The following is a 12,881-nucleotide window of genomic DNA, read 5'->3' on the forward strand; positions in this document are numbered from 1 at the left end:
CCGAAACCGGTAATCTGTTAACAAAAAGGTTTGTGACCATAGATGTATATACGGGTCACTGTTTTATTCGCGACAGTGTCGCAGCTTGTGAAAACAGCGTGCTGTAACCGATTTTCGAATTCCAAGACTTCGTCCACAAATGGAGCACTTTTAGCACTCTCTGATTCAGCATGACAATGCCAGACCACACACGAGCGCTGTGACATCTGCAGCAATCCGACGTCTTTGGTTTACTGTCATTGATCATCCTCAATATAGTCCCGACCCCATCCGATTTTCATGTGTTTCCAAAATTTAAAAAAACACCTTTGAGGACTTCACTTTGATAGCGATGAGCCGGTGCGAGTAGAGGTCAACAAAGACAAGTATTTTATGATGACAGTATCAACAAACTAGTCTACATCTACATCTACATTTATACTCCGCAAGCCACCCAACGGTGTGTGGCGGAGGGCACTTTACGTGCCACTGTCATTGCCTCCCTTTCCTGTTCCAGTCGCGTATGGTTCGCGGGAAGAACGACTGCCGAAAAGCCTCCGTGCGCGCTCGAATCTCTCTAATTTTACATTCGTGATCTCCTCGGGAGGTATAAGTACGGGGAAGCAATATATTCGATACCTCATCCAGAAACGCACCCTCTCGAAACTTGGACAGCAAGCCACACCGCGATGCAGAGCGCCTCTCTTTCAGAGTCTGCCACTTGAGTTTGCTAAACATCTCCGTACCGCTACCACGCTTTCCAAATAACCATGTGACGAAACGCGCCGCTCTTCTTTGGATCTTCTCAATCTCCTCTGTCAACCCGACCTGGTACGGATCCCACACTGATGAGCAATACTCAAGTATAGGTCGAACGAGTGTTTTGTAAGCCACCTCCTTTGTTGATGGACTACATTTTCTAAGGACGCTCCCAATGAATCTCAACCTGGCACCCGACTTACCAACAATTAATTTTATATGATCATTCCATTTCAAATCGTTCCGTACGCATACTCCCAGATATTTTACAGAAGTAACTGCTACCAGTGTTTGTTCCGCTATCATATAATCATACAATTAAGGATCCTTCTTTCTATGAATTCGCAATACATTACGTTTGTCTGTGTTAAGGGTCAGTTGCCACTCCCTGCACCAAGTACCTATCCGCTGCAGATCTTCCTGCATTTCGCTGCAATTTTCTAATGCTGCAACTTCTCTGTATACTACAGCATCATCCGCGAATAGCCGCATGGAACTTTCGACACTATCTACTAGGTCATTTATATATATTGTGATAAGCAATGGTCCCATAACACTCCCCTGTGGCGCGCCAGAGGTTATATTAACGTCTGTAGCCGTCTCTTCATTGAGAACAACATGCTGTGTTCTGTTTGCTAAAAACTCTTCAATCCAGCCACACAGCTGGTCTGATATTCCGTAGGCTGTTACTTCGTTTATCAGGCGACAGTACGGAACTGTATCGAACGCCTTCCGGAAGACAAGGAAAATGGCATCTACCTGGGAGCCTGTATTTAATATTTTCTGGGTCTCATGATTAAATAAAGCGAGTTGGATCTCACACGATCGCTGTTTCTGGAATCCATGTTGATTCCTACAGAGTAGATTCTGGGTTTCCAGAAATGACATGATACGCGGGCAGAAAACATGTTCTAAAATTCTACAACAAATCTATGTCAGAGATATAGGCCTATAGTTTTGCGCATCTGCTCGACGATCTTTCTTGAAAACTGGAACTACCTGTGCAATTTTCCAATCATTTGGAACCTTCCGTTCCTCTAAAGACTTGCGGTACACGGCTGTTAGAAGGGGGGCAAGTTCTTTCGCGTACTCTGTGTAGAATCGAACTGGTATCCGGTCAGGTCCAGAGGACTTTCCTCTTTTGAGTGATTTCAGTTGCTTTTCTGTTCCTTGCACACTTATTTCGATGTCAACCATTTTTTCGTTCGTGCGAGGATTTAGAGAAGGAACTGCAGTGCGGTCTTCCTCCGTGAAACAGCTTTGGAAGAAGGTGTTTAGTATTTCAGCTTTACGCGTGTCATCCTCTGTTTTAATGTCATTATCATCCCAGAGTGTCTGGATATGCTGTTTCGATCCACTTACTGATTTAACGTAAGACCAGAACTTCCTAGGATTTTCTGTCAAGTCGGTACATAGAATTTTACTTTCGGATTCACTGAACGCTTCACGCATAGCCCTCCTTACGCCAACTTTGACATCGTTTAGCTTCTGTTTGTCTGAGTGGTTTTGGCTGCGTTTAAATTTTCAGTGAAGCTCTCTTTGCTGTCGCAGTAGTTTCCTACCTTTGTTGTTGAACCACGGTGGGTTTTTCCCGTCCCTCACACTTTTACTCGGCACGTACCTGTCTAAAACGCATTTTACGATTGCCTTGAACTTTTTCCATAAACACTCAACATTATCAGTGTCGGAACAGAAATTTTAGTTTTGATCTGTTAGGTAGTCTGAAAGCTGCCTCCTATTACTCTTGCTAAACAGATAAACCTTCCTTCCTTTTTTTATATTCCTATTTACTTCCATATTAAGGGATGCTGCAACGGCCTTATGATCACTGATTCCCTATTCTGCGCTTACAGAGTCGAAAAGTTCGGGTCTATTTGTTATCAGTAGGTCCAAGATGTTGTCTCCACTAGTCGGTTCTCTGTTTAATTGCTCGAGGTAATTTTCAGATAGTGCACTCAGTATAATGTCACTCGATGCTCTGTCCCTACCACCCGTACTAAACATCTGGTGGGAGAAATGTGTTCGTAGCCGGGGTGCCTATGTTGAGTAATAAATTTGTAGACATTAAGAATAAAGATGTGGAATGTTAATAACGTTTTATTTGAAAAGCTTTAAGAGTTGTCATATAAAAGTAATCAGAGGCATTAGGTCTCAGCACGCGCTCGTATTTGTCTTAAGTGTAGCCTGGCATGCAAAGGATATGTGGACAGTAAAAAATAGAGATGGAAGAGAATATAAGATTTATAATTGTAGTGCTACAGAAGAATGCCGCAGATTAGGTGGACAGAACGAATATCTAATAAAGAGGTACTGAATCGAATAGAGAAAAAAAAATTGTGATGGTATACTTCGCATAAAGGTGGTGTAGGGGGGGGGGGGGACATCCTGAGGAATCAATGGACATTTAATTTGGTAAAGGAGAAAAGTACGGTTGTTATAAATTGAAGATGGAGACCAATGCTTCACTGTAGTAAGCAGATTCAGGTGATGTTTGTTGTAGTGGTTATATATAAATGAAGAGAACTGCGTAAGATACACCAGCGTGGAGAGCTGCTCCAAACAAGTCGTCGAGAAGGAAGACCACAACAACAACACCCAAGTGGAATAGCGATTTGGATAAGCAGCTGTTTGGCCAGGAGGGGCACTGGGCCTGCCATCTGTTCATCCGACATCTACACTGCCAGGAACCATCCGCGCAAACACTGATCGGAACTTGTATGATGTAATATTTCATTTCTTCCCTTTTCCGTATACGAACAAAATAACCTCTGCAGAACAACGAACGTTTGCTTCGATGATGCTGGACACAGCTTACATTATGACAGGAATGTATATAAATCCTGGTATGGAGTATGGTACATAAACTTGTCATGGTTTAATTAACTGAAGTGAATGTCAGTTATTTACATGTACAGAGGCACATGACAATGAAGTCTGCATGCCGTAGCTGCGAGTATTTGCAGTGCGCTACCATGTACAAGGATATGCACTAGTGTGTTCCTAAGCGAACGAAGTGGCTTTGTAGTTAAGACACTGGATTCCCCTTCGAGAAAACGGTTTGTTCAAATCCCCATCCGTCCGGTCATCGCTTTTTAAGTGTTCCGTTATTTAGTCAGTTGGCCTAGGGCTGAGGCCGGGACAGTATATTTGAAAAAGACAGCCGATTTCTGTCCTCATTATTCCCAAATCCGTCTCTAATGACGGCGTCGTCGATGCGAAACACAGTAAAATATCTTGGACTGTTCCTCGACCGGCAACTAACGTGTACACCTCACCTACTAACCATCCAGCAGAAAGCCCAAAATAGACTACAACTATTTACAGGCCGAACGCGGGGATTACAACCCTCCGCTATTATCCACACCTATACAACACTGATTCGACCCATCCTCTGCTACACAAATGTTGCATGGATCTCTGCCCCACCAAAGTTCTATAAGTCTCGTCAAATCCTCGAGCAGCATGCATTCCGTCTCGCTTTCCGCATCCGTTTGCCTTTCTCATCATGGATCCTCTACCATTTTATCAAATTCCCACCCCTCCTCATCCACATCGAACACCTCCGCATCTCCTATACTGTCCGCAAACAAGATTCCAATAAACCCATTGTCTCGTCTCTGATCACCAGCCCAGGTATGCTGCCGCGCCTCCACAAACACGTCTCTCCTTCCCAACACCTACACACACTCCGTATCCTCTGTCAACGCAACTTCAGCGACTCCTAGTCCCAGAGAATGAGATCTGCCCCGATATTTATCCCTCCTATCCCTGCTACCAACATTAACCCTTCCCCACCTACCCCACTCCACATTAGGGCTCCTCTCTCCTTTTCCCTCTCCTTCCATCACTATCTCTTTCCTCTTATACCACCAACCTCCCCACACACCATACACCTCCTCACCATGTCTTTACCATTGTCTATATTCTCACTATCCTCTTTACCTCCTACCTAAATCTCCACAGTTTCCCTGCCTAACAGACCCCTATCTCTTTACCCACACCTTTCGACCTCTATGGAACATACTCTCTCCTCCCAGAATCCTTCTCACTCTGTGCAGCTCCTTCAGATATTAAGTGAAAGTGCAGTACTCTAGTGCTTTTTCGTAGAAGAATATCGTCATATTGAAATTGTGCTTTCTAAATTGTATATACTTTTTCGTCCTTTTTGCTGTCCATCATTAACCTTTTTAATTTAAAACGAAAACAATCCTCATGTTCTTTTCTCCATTATCTTTGTTGTATCTTTAGGAATGCTACTGGCTGAAGAGCGGAGTATAGTACTGCTGACAGATCAACCCCGCCCTTATGGGATGGGAAGGGGGTGGGGATGAAATAACAGTAAGAAAAAAAGAGGAGGAAACGAAACGAAACTTAAAAGGTTGAGAAGATATGAGATGTTATTTCAGTGATCACAAAATGGAGTCAAATTTACAGAGAACTTGGCAGTGTAAGCACACTAATCATTATGATACTCTACCTTCTCCGGCCTGGATCCATTCACTGATCCCCTTGGAAAGGGTGTCTTAAAGCTGTTGTATTCTCTGCTGAGGCAATATGGCCCACAACTGTTACAAATGGTTTTTCATATCCTGGATAGTGGCACTGTGACGCAGTTGCGTCCGAGCCAGTCCCACTCATGCTCTATCTGCCACAGATCTGGAGATCTAGCTGGTCCCGGGAGTAACTCAACATCACTCAAACAGTTCATAGAGATACGTGCCGTGTGTGGACGAGCATTGGCCTATTAAAAAATGGCATCACGATACTGTCTCATAAGAGGTAAGACATGAGGATGCAAGATGCCCTTAACGTACCGTCGTGCAGCGGAGTTCCGTCAGTCACTGTCAACTGTGACCTGAAGTCATACACAACGACTCCCTACAACACGACGCCAGGAGTAACACCGCTGTGCCTCACCAGACCATTGGAAGCATGGGTCGCCAGGTCACCACCATTCTCGCCGACGATGGATACTCGTGGTAGTGCGGAACCGCGATTCTTCGCTGATTGCAATACGATGCCATTCATCAGCAGACCATGCTTCCCAGTCACGACGCTATTCCAAACGCAGCCGTTAGTGTTGTGCTGGTAACGACAATCTACTCCAGGCGTGTCCAACCTGCGGTTCGTGGGCAGCATGAGGCCCAAAGCAAGAATGAGTGCGGCCCAAGACTGAGCATAAAAAAATCCATACTTTCCTTTTGTGTAAAGAAAAATAAAGAAATCTCTAATACAAACTGTCAAGTTAGAGAACCATAAATTAATAAATTATAAATTACTTATCTGTTTTAAAAAGCATCTCGGACCCTCCTTTTTCCTAGGCGTTATTGTTAGTGTTATGGATGTTGTGTGCGACCCAAAAACACTCGCACTCTTCCAATGCGGCCCAGGTAAGTTGAAAAATTGGACACCACTGGTCTATGCTGTAGATGGATAATCCCTAATCTGGGTACTGCTAGTCACCAACCACAGATTAGTGATAACACAGAATGTTGCAGGGAGTCGATGAACTGTTCTCGGATGACAGGCACAGATGTGAAGGTGTTATGACGTGTTTGGTGCACAGTACGGCAATCCGGCCTTCTGGTGGTCAGAAGTGATCAAACGAAACCTAGACAACGAGTATGCTCCCCCTAAAATTCTCATGCTGTCCTACATTGGGCCACTGTCGCATCCGAATGCCCCAAAAAGACTGGATACTGCACGATTCAAACAATACTAATGCACAGCGGTGGCCGTCATAGAGAACTGCAATCTAATCATTTAAGGACTCATCGATGATGTGTACGTATACTAAGTTCAAATTACATCCGATCTTGTCTTTTGGTTGCTATCTTTTTTTGTCGCTTCTCTTCTCGTCCTCGAATGAGCCATAAGAAAAAAAAAAGTGCGTGTCTCCGTGTGTGTAGTAAAGTCTCCCGTCATTCTCCAGTGGTACTTCAGCATGATGGACAGCGTTTCACGGTAAGAGCGTCCAATTTCTTTTTATGGGTGTCAGTGTAAGATCGTTGATAAACCGTCTGTGAACTTTCATTAATTGCCGTTGATTAATGTAATACACTTGGATCACATAGACACTAACTGCGTCAAATCCAAGTCCCCGCAGTGGCAGACATTACAGAGCATTGATTTAAGGAAGGAACGAAAGAAGCTCTGGGACACATTAAAACTCACTAACGATATCATTCCGACTCACTCAACTTGGTAATGTAAGCCTTCAATCTCACTAGAAAACTGTTTGTGGCGTTCAATAGAATGAGCACGTGAGTGGACAAATGCAGGAATATGATGACAGTCACAGGTCTACAATATTTCGCTCTGCCTACCAACAGGCAGATGCAATATATGGAACACTTAGCGGATCGTGGCATGTGCTCGTATAAGCTAGACTGAGACCTATCACACTGATACAAATAGCCAAGTGCAGCACTGGAATGATTAAAGGAAATTAGCACAGTTGTACTTATAATTAGAGGCTCCTCCTTTGTATTCTACTTTTTACATTATCTATTTATACTCATTTAATTATATTTTCGGTCTTGTGATACTGAGCGAACTTAAAATACAAAAATTATTAAAATAACTGACGTTTGAGCCGCGTTGTCGTGACCTCCTCAGAGCATAAACTCTTTTTGCTGAAGGTGGGTCTTTTATATCTTGTGTATCTGCTGGCGTCGCAAGGCCACCAATGTTAATATTATCAGTATTTATAGGCATTAAAATTACAATGGTTTGTAGAAGACTAGAGAGGGGGGATCGACTATAGGCTCTTTGTGAATTTCGAAACTTGCTGGTAAGTGGTAGCCCACAGAGACTCGGCGACAAGCTTGTGGGCGCCGAGTTGTCTTACTGGTAGTCATTGAAACAGGCCGCCAGTTTTTCCTGTGCTGTTTGTTTACGTGTCGTGACAGCCTCCTGTGAGCCTGCTGTCCGTCGTATCTGTATCGGTGGCAGCACGGATGTCGGAAGCCTGTTGATTTTGTTGGGTTGCTTCAGGATTTCAGTCTTTAGAAGAGCGTCTCAAAGCCACCATATTCGGCCCGATGAACTAACGCACATATTGTCCAACCAGACTCATAGAACGGATGTTCTCTACTTTGCTATGCTCAAGAATTTGTGCCGAGATCTTTGTTTTACCACCATTAAAGACTTGTCTGACCATCAACCTGTCACTGGATTTATCAGAGAAGCCTTGGACCACACAAGCCAGTCAACATCTATCACAACTAACTGGATTAACAACAATGTTCGTCCCATAGAGGATGTTTCCATCACAACCAAAGTAGACGAAGTCGTCTCCACATTCCAGGAAAAAATCAGAAGAGCCTTTCAAGCAGCAGTCAGAACAACTTGCCGGCCTAGCTACGACGAGTTCTTTTCCCCACTGTTACAAGACCTCAAGACACTCAAAAATCGGACCCGACGACAGTGGAAACATTTTAGGAATCCAGATGAGTGGGAGGAAATGAAGTACAGTAGTTATAAATGGAACTCCATATTGATGCTATACTACATCGCACCGAAGTCTGGGAAGACAAGATGTTGACCAATATATTGCAATCATGGAACGAATGGAGCCTCATCTGGTATCTGCGTCAATCAGAGCCTCCTAAACTGGTCATCCAGAATCCCACTGTTCTCATATGCGACCACCTGGACAAGGCAGAGAGCTTAGCCAGTACTTAGGAGGCACAAAACACCTTGGACCTCGACGACAACGATTCACAACAGAGTTCACATGAGGGAATCTGAACTCACCAACCCATTTAGACTCCGGAAGATCATCAGGCATCTTTGGACCCACTCAACCCCGGGACCATTTAGTGCTACCGATGTCCAACTTAAACACTTTCCGTAGAAGCTGTCGATACTCCTAATGAGAATATTCAATAAGTGCATGCTTGTGGAATACTGTCCAGTAGCTTGGAAAATCGCCAGGACAGTGCCACTTTCTAAAGCCAGCAAGGACTTGAACCAGCCAGCGAACTTCTGGCCGATAAATCTGTTACCTAATATGTTCAAAATTTTCGAATGTCTCATATTACATCAAATCAGACAACTGGTCACATACCACGAAATAATCAGGCCAGACCAATTTGTATTTCAACCTTGATTATCAGGCGAACTTCCACTTCTGAGTATCTCTGAGAACATTGTTTATGATATAAATGTCTCCAAATACACTGCAGCAGTATTTTTAAATGTGGAGAAGGCATACGTCCGCGCCTGAGAAGACAAACTACTGGCCAAATTACAGGACACAATCAGATCAAACTTCTAGTTTGCTTCCTCCAGGACAGACAACTGATGGAAAAGGCGGAGGGACAACTATGTAGCACTGAACAACTCTCAGATGGTATCCTGCAGGGTCGGTGTTGTCCTAGACTCTGTTCGTCGTTTACGTCAATGATCTACCGGTGCTGCCACAGGTCGTCTTCGCCTAGTTTGTCAATGACACGGCTCTCTTAACTTGTTGCTTACGAGTGACCACTGTTGTTGGGCACCTTCAGAGCCAACGGAACAGTAGGTGAAGACTAATACCATCACTCTCAATACAGACAGAGCTCAAGCAGCTATGTTTACACGCTGTCGACAGGCCCTACAGGATTAGCAATTGCCACATGACACACCTAGTGTGTGGAGCGACCACGCAAAATATCTGGGAGTCATCTGAGACAGCAAACTATTCTTTAAACATAACATCTGGGAAAAGAGGATGCAGATCCTCCGTCTCATCCATCAGTTATACGCTCTACTGCTTATCTCCAACACGCAAGTACGTAAAAAACTCAAACTGTGTAGGGCGACAGTTCACCCAGTGATCCTATATGTTTGTTCTATATGGGGGACAATAGATGTTCAAGCTTAAGAGCTATGCAGACAATGCAAAACGGGTGCCTACGTCTCATCCTCGGAGTCCCCAGATGGGCAAGGATTCTGGATTTACACCAGGAACTGTAACAACCTATGATCCAGGAGGCTATCATCCAGATGACGCAGAAGATCTTGGACAAAATCGATGCACTGAGACCTATTCTAGACATCTCCAGTACACAGGATCAGTAGCACTCAAACACTGGCACCAAGTCACGGTGCCTGGAGTAACCATAGAAGTTCCCCAATAACATTAGACCTGAAAACTAACACAACACAAGGGCTAAAGGAATTAGCTGCATATAAAGTGAACAATTACGCTTCCACTCACCTCACTTAACGACCAGCCACCCAATTGGTGACACTTCAACTCAACCACTCCTCCCCAACTCCCCCCAAAAAAACAAAAAATTCTACCGCCTCTCGTTCCCAAAACGAGTTTAAGAGATTACAGCTGCCCCTCTCCTTAAAAAGCCGTAGCGCAAAGCGTGAAATTAGTAGGGTCCTGTCAATTCGAAAAATGAATGAGTGACATATACAAAATCCATTCATGTGAAATAATTAATTAAAAATGGTTTGTCCTTGGAGTATCCATCTTTAATAGGCACTTAAACATAGCCGGCTGCTGTGGCCGAGCGGTTATAGACACTTCAGTCTGGAACCGCCCTGTTGCTATGGTCGTAGGTTCGAATCCTGCCTCAGGCATGGATGTGTGTGATGTCCTTAGGTTAGTAAGGTTTAAGTAATTCTAAGTATAGGGGACTGATGACCTCCGATGTTAATTCCCGTAGTGCTTAAGACCATTTGAACCACTTAAACACAATAATAATAAATTGCCAGAATAGCTGGTCATCTCACTATACTGTCCACCTCTTCTACTTTCGTGAAATTTAGTGTGACGTCGATTGTACATTTGTTTAAATTAGTAGTAATGTTTAACATAAGATTGGGGAAGCTACCTCAAATGCCTTGGTGTGGTAAAAAGTGTGCCTATTTTCGCCATTAGGCAGAGGAACACTAAGGTGCAGACAGGCTGGCATCAATGGTACTGCACACAATGTACCTCTGCTGCTTCCTGACACTGTGTGTCCACGTCTTGTTAACTGTGAGATGTGCTTTCCCTTGGTTTGGGCATGATAATAGGGGACTGTTTGGTGAGGCCAGGGTGGGTGGGGGGGGGGAGGGTTGGTTCTTTCAGATCGCCACCTCTCTAGTTGGTATCCAGAGCCAGGTGGTGGGAGATCCGCTGAGTGGAAAAATCAGAGCAGTGGAGGTATAAAGCCACCAGCATCTCGTTGTTAAAACATTAGTTATGCAGTCATACTTGGTCTCTCTTCATCGATGCCAGCACCACAACATATGAGTAATTTTTCCTTGAGGTGAACCAGTTTCATCATTACCTTCTTTTGTTGCATACTCCATTCTTTACGCTCTGGTTACACCCTTGATAAAATATTCCTTGGGATGAACAGCTGTAGTAGAGCAAAGTGTTGTTTCTACATTTTCCTGTAATCTATTATGTTTATAAAGCAGAGTGTAGGAATACATGCCCAGCATCTCTTCCAAAACCTATGGTTCGATTTGAACCAAATTTGGCACAGGAGTCGCAGACTTCATGAATATCAGTGCTGCGGGGTTTGTAACCTCTTAGCTCCAGTAGGAGTGGAAATATAGGCAAATATGTGTTTTTTTTCTAGCTCCTGGTTTATAGGATGCCCTGCACAATGAGCATGGTGTGCAGGAACAGTGTTAGCCTGCAAAATCAACCTGCATTACAGGGCAGCCTACATGTCAGGGGCAGGAAAAGGTTTTCTGGGCCCTGACATATAGGTTGCCCTGCACGACAGACATGTTGTGCTGGAGTAGTATCGGCCTACTTTATCGATCTGCTTTGCATGCTGCCAGTATATCAGGGGCAAATAGGTAACATTGAAGCTACTGAGTGTAGCCTGCTCTGCATGACAGGTGTGTTGTGGGAGTAGCATCAGCTTGCTTTGTTGAATTATATTGCAGGGGCTACATGTGCTGATGAGCATAGCTGGTGACAGGTTAAGATGGATAGAGGAGGGAGTAGACAGAGTGAGAGGGAGGAGAAAATGGACAGAGAGAGAGGAGGAGGAGGGTAAGAAGAAGGAGTCAAGTGGAAGGTGTAGAGTGGTAGTGGGCATTTGGAAAAGGAAGAGAGAGAGAGAGACGAAAAGAGAGGAGTGGAGGATATGGTATGAGGGAGGAAGATGTGGTCAAAGAGAGGAGATGGAGGAACTGGACAAAGAGAGGGAGATGAGGAGATGAGAGATGGAGAGATGAGGAGGAGAAACAAAGACAGAGGTGGGAAGATGAGGTGGATAAACAGAGGGAGGAAAAGGTAGACACAGAGAGGGGCAGAGAAAGTATGTTCCCTATATGTATTGAACACATACTAGGGCGAAGCCATGGAGAAACGCACGTGCTCGTTTGTGTGTGTGTGTGGGGGGGGGGGGGGGGGCAAATGTTTTGTTCGATTGTTCTCTTTAATTTCAATACACCCTTTGCCTACAGTTCTGGGCTAACTTCAATGAGATGAAAACGGCTCTGGTAGGCCAATATCAACTTTATTCTCACTGATAAAGGCATTGACAGACGCCATTTACTTGTGTTTCTTTGATGAATATACCTTTTTATTGTGATCAGTAATGGCGACAAGAAGGAGGTACATAGTAAATAGGAAATCCACCATCAGTAAAATTACAGTACACAAACTTCTCCTCCTAGTAGGCAAAGAAGTCCGAATTGCTTGTCGAAAGGATAAATTACATAATCATTCTCGTTGCGTTTCACTATACAACACTCTCCCCCCACCCCCTCCCCCCACTTGGAACTGAAAATATAATAGTTCATTGGAGAAAATACGACTGATAAATTAAAATATCTGCATTTTAATTTTTATCATTCATCAGTTAAATTCTTGCAAAATATCTCGTTTTTAAGCTACGTAATTATAAGAATGAGGATCAAAGAAAATATTTGCACTTAAAACCATAAAAAATAAAGGCCACATACATATGCATATGCTGCAACTCCCCCGCTTACTTGTGTTTTCCGACAATACACAATCATCAGCTTCTATCTTTTTCATGATTTGATTCCTAATTTAATTTACTGTTTCAGTCCTGGACATCGTCACCATATTTCTAGATGAAAAATTATCGACAAAGCCACAATAAACGAAGAACTGACACTTACAGATTCCTGCAAACGCTCAGGTAGTAATGATGGAAATCTATGCTGCA

Source organism: Schistocerca nitens, chromosome 3 (assembly GCF_023898315.1).
Source record: "Schistocerca nitens isolate TAMUIC-IGC-003100 chromosome 3, iqSchNite1.1, whole genome shotgun sequence".
NCBI classification, from domain to species: Eukaryota; Metazoa; Arthropoda; class Insecta; order Orthoptera; family Acrididae; genus Schistocerca; species Schistocerca nitens.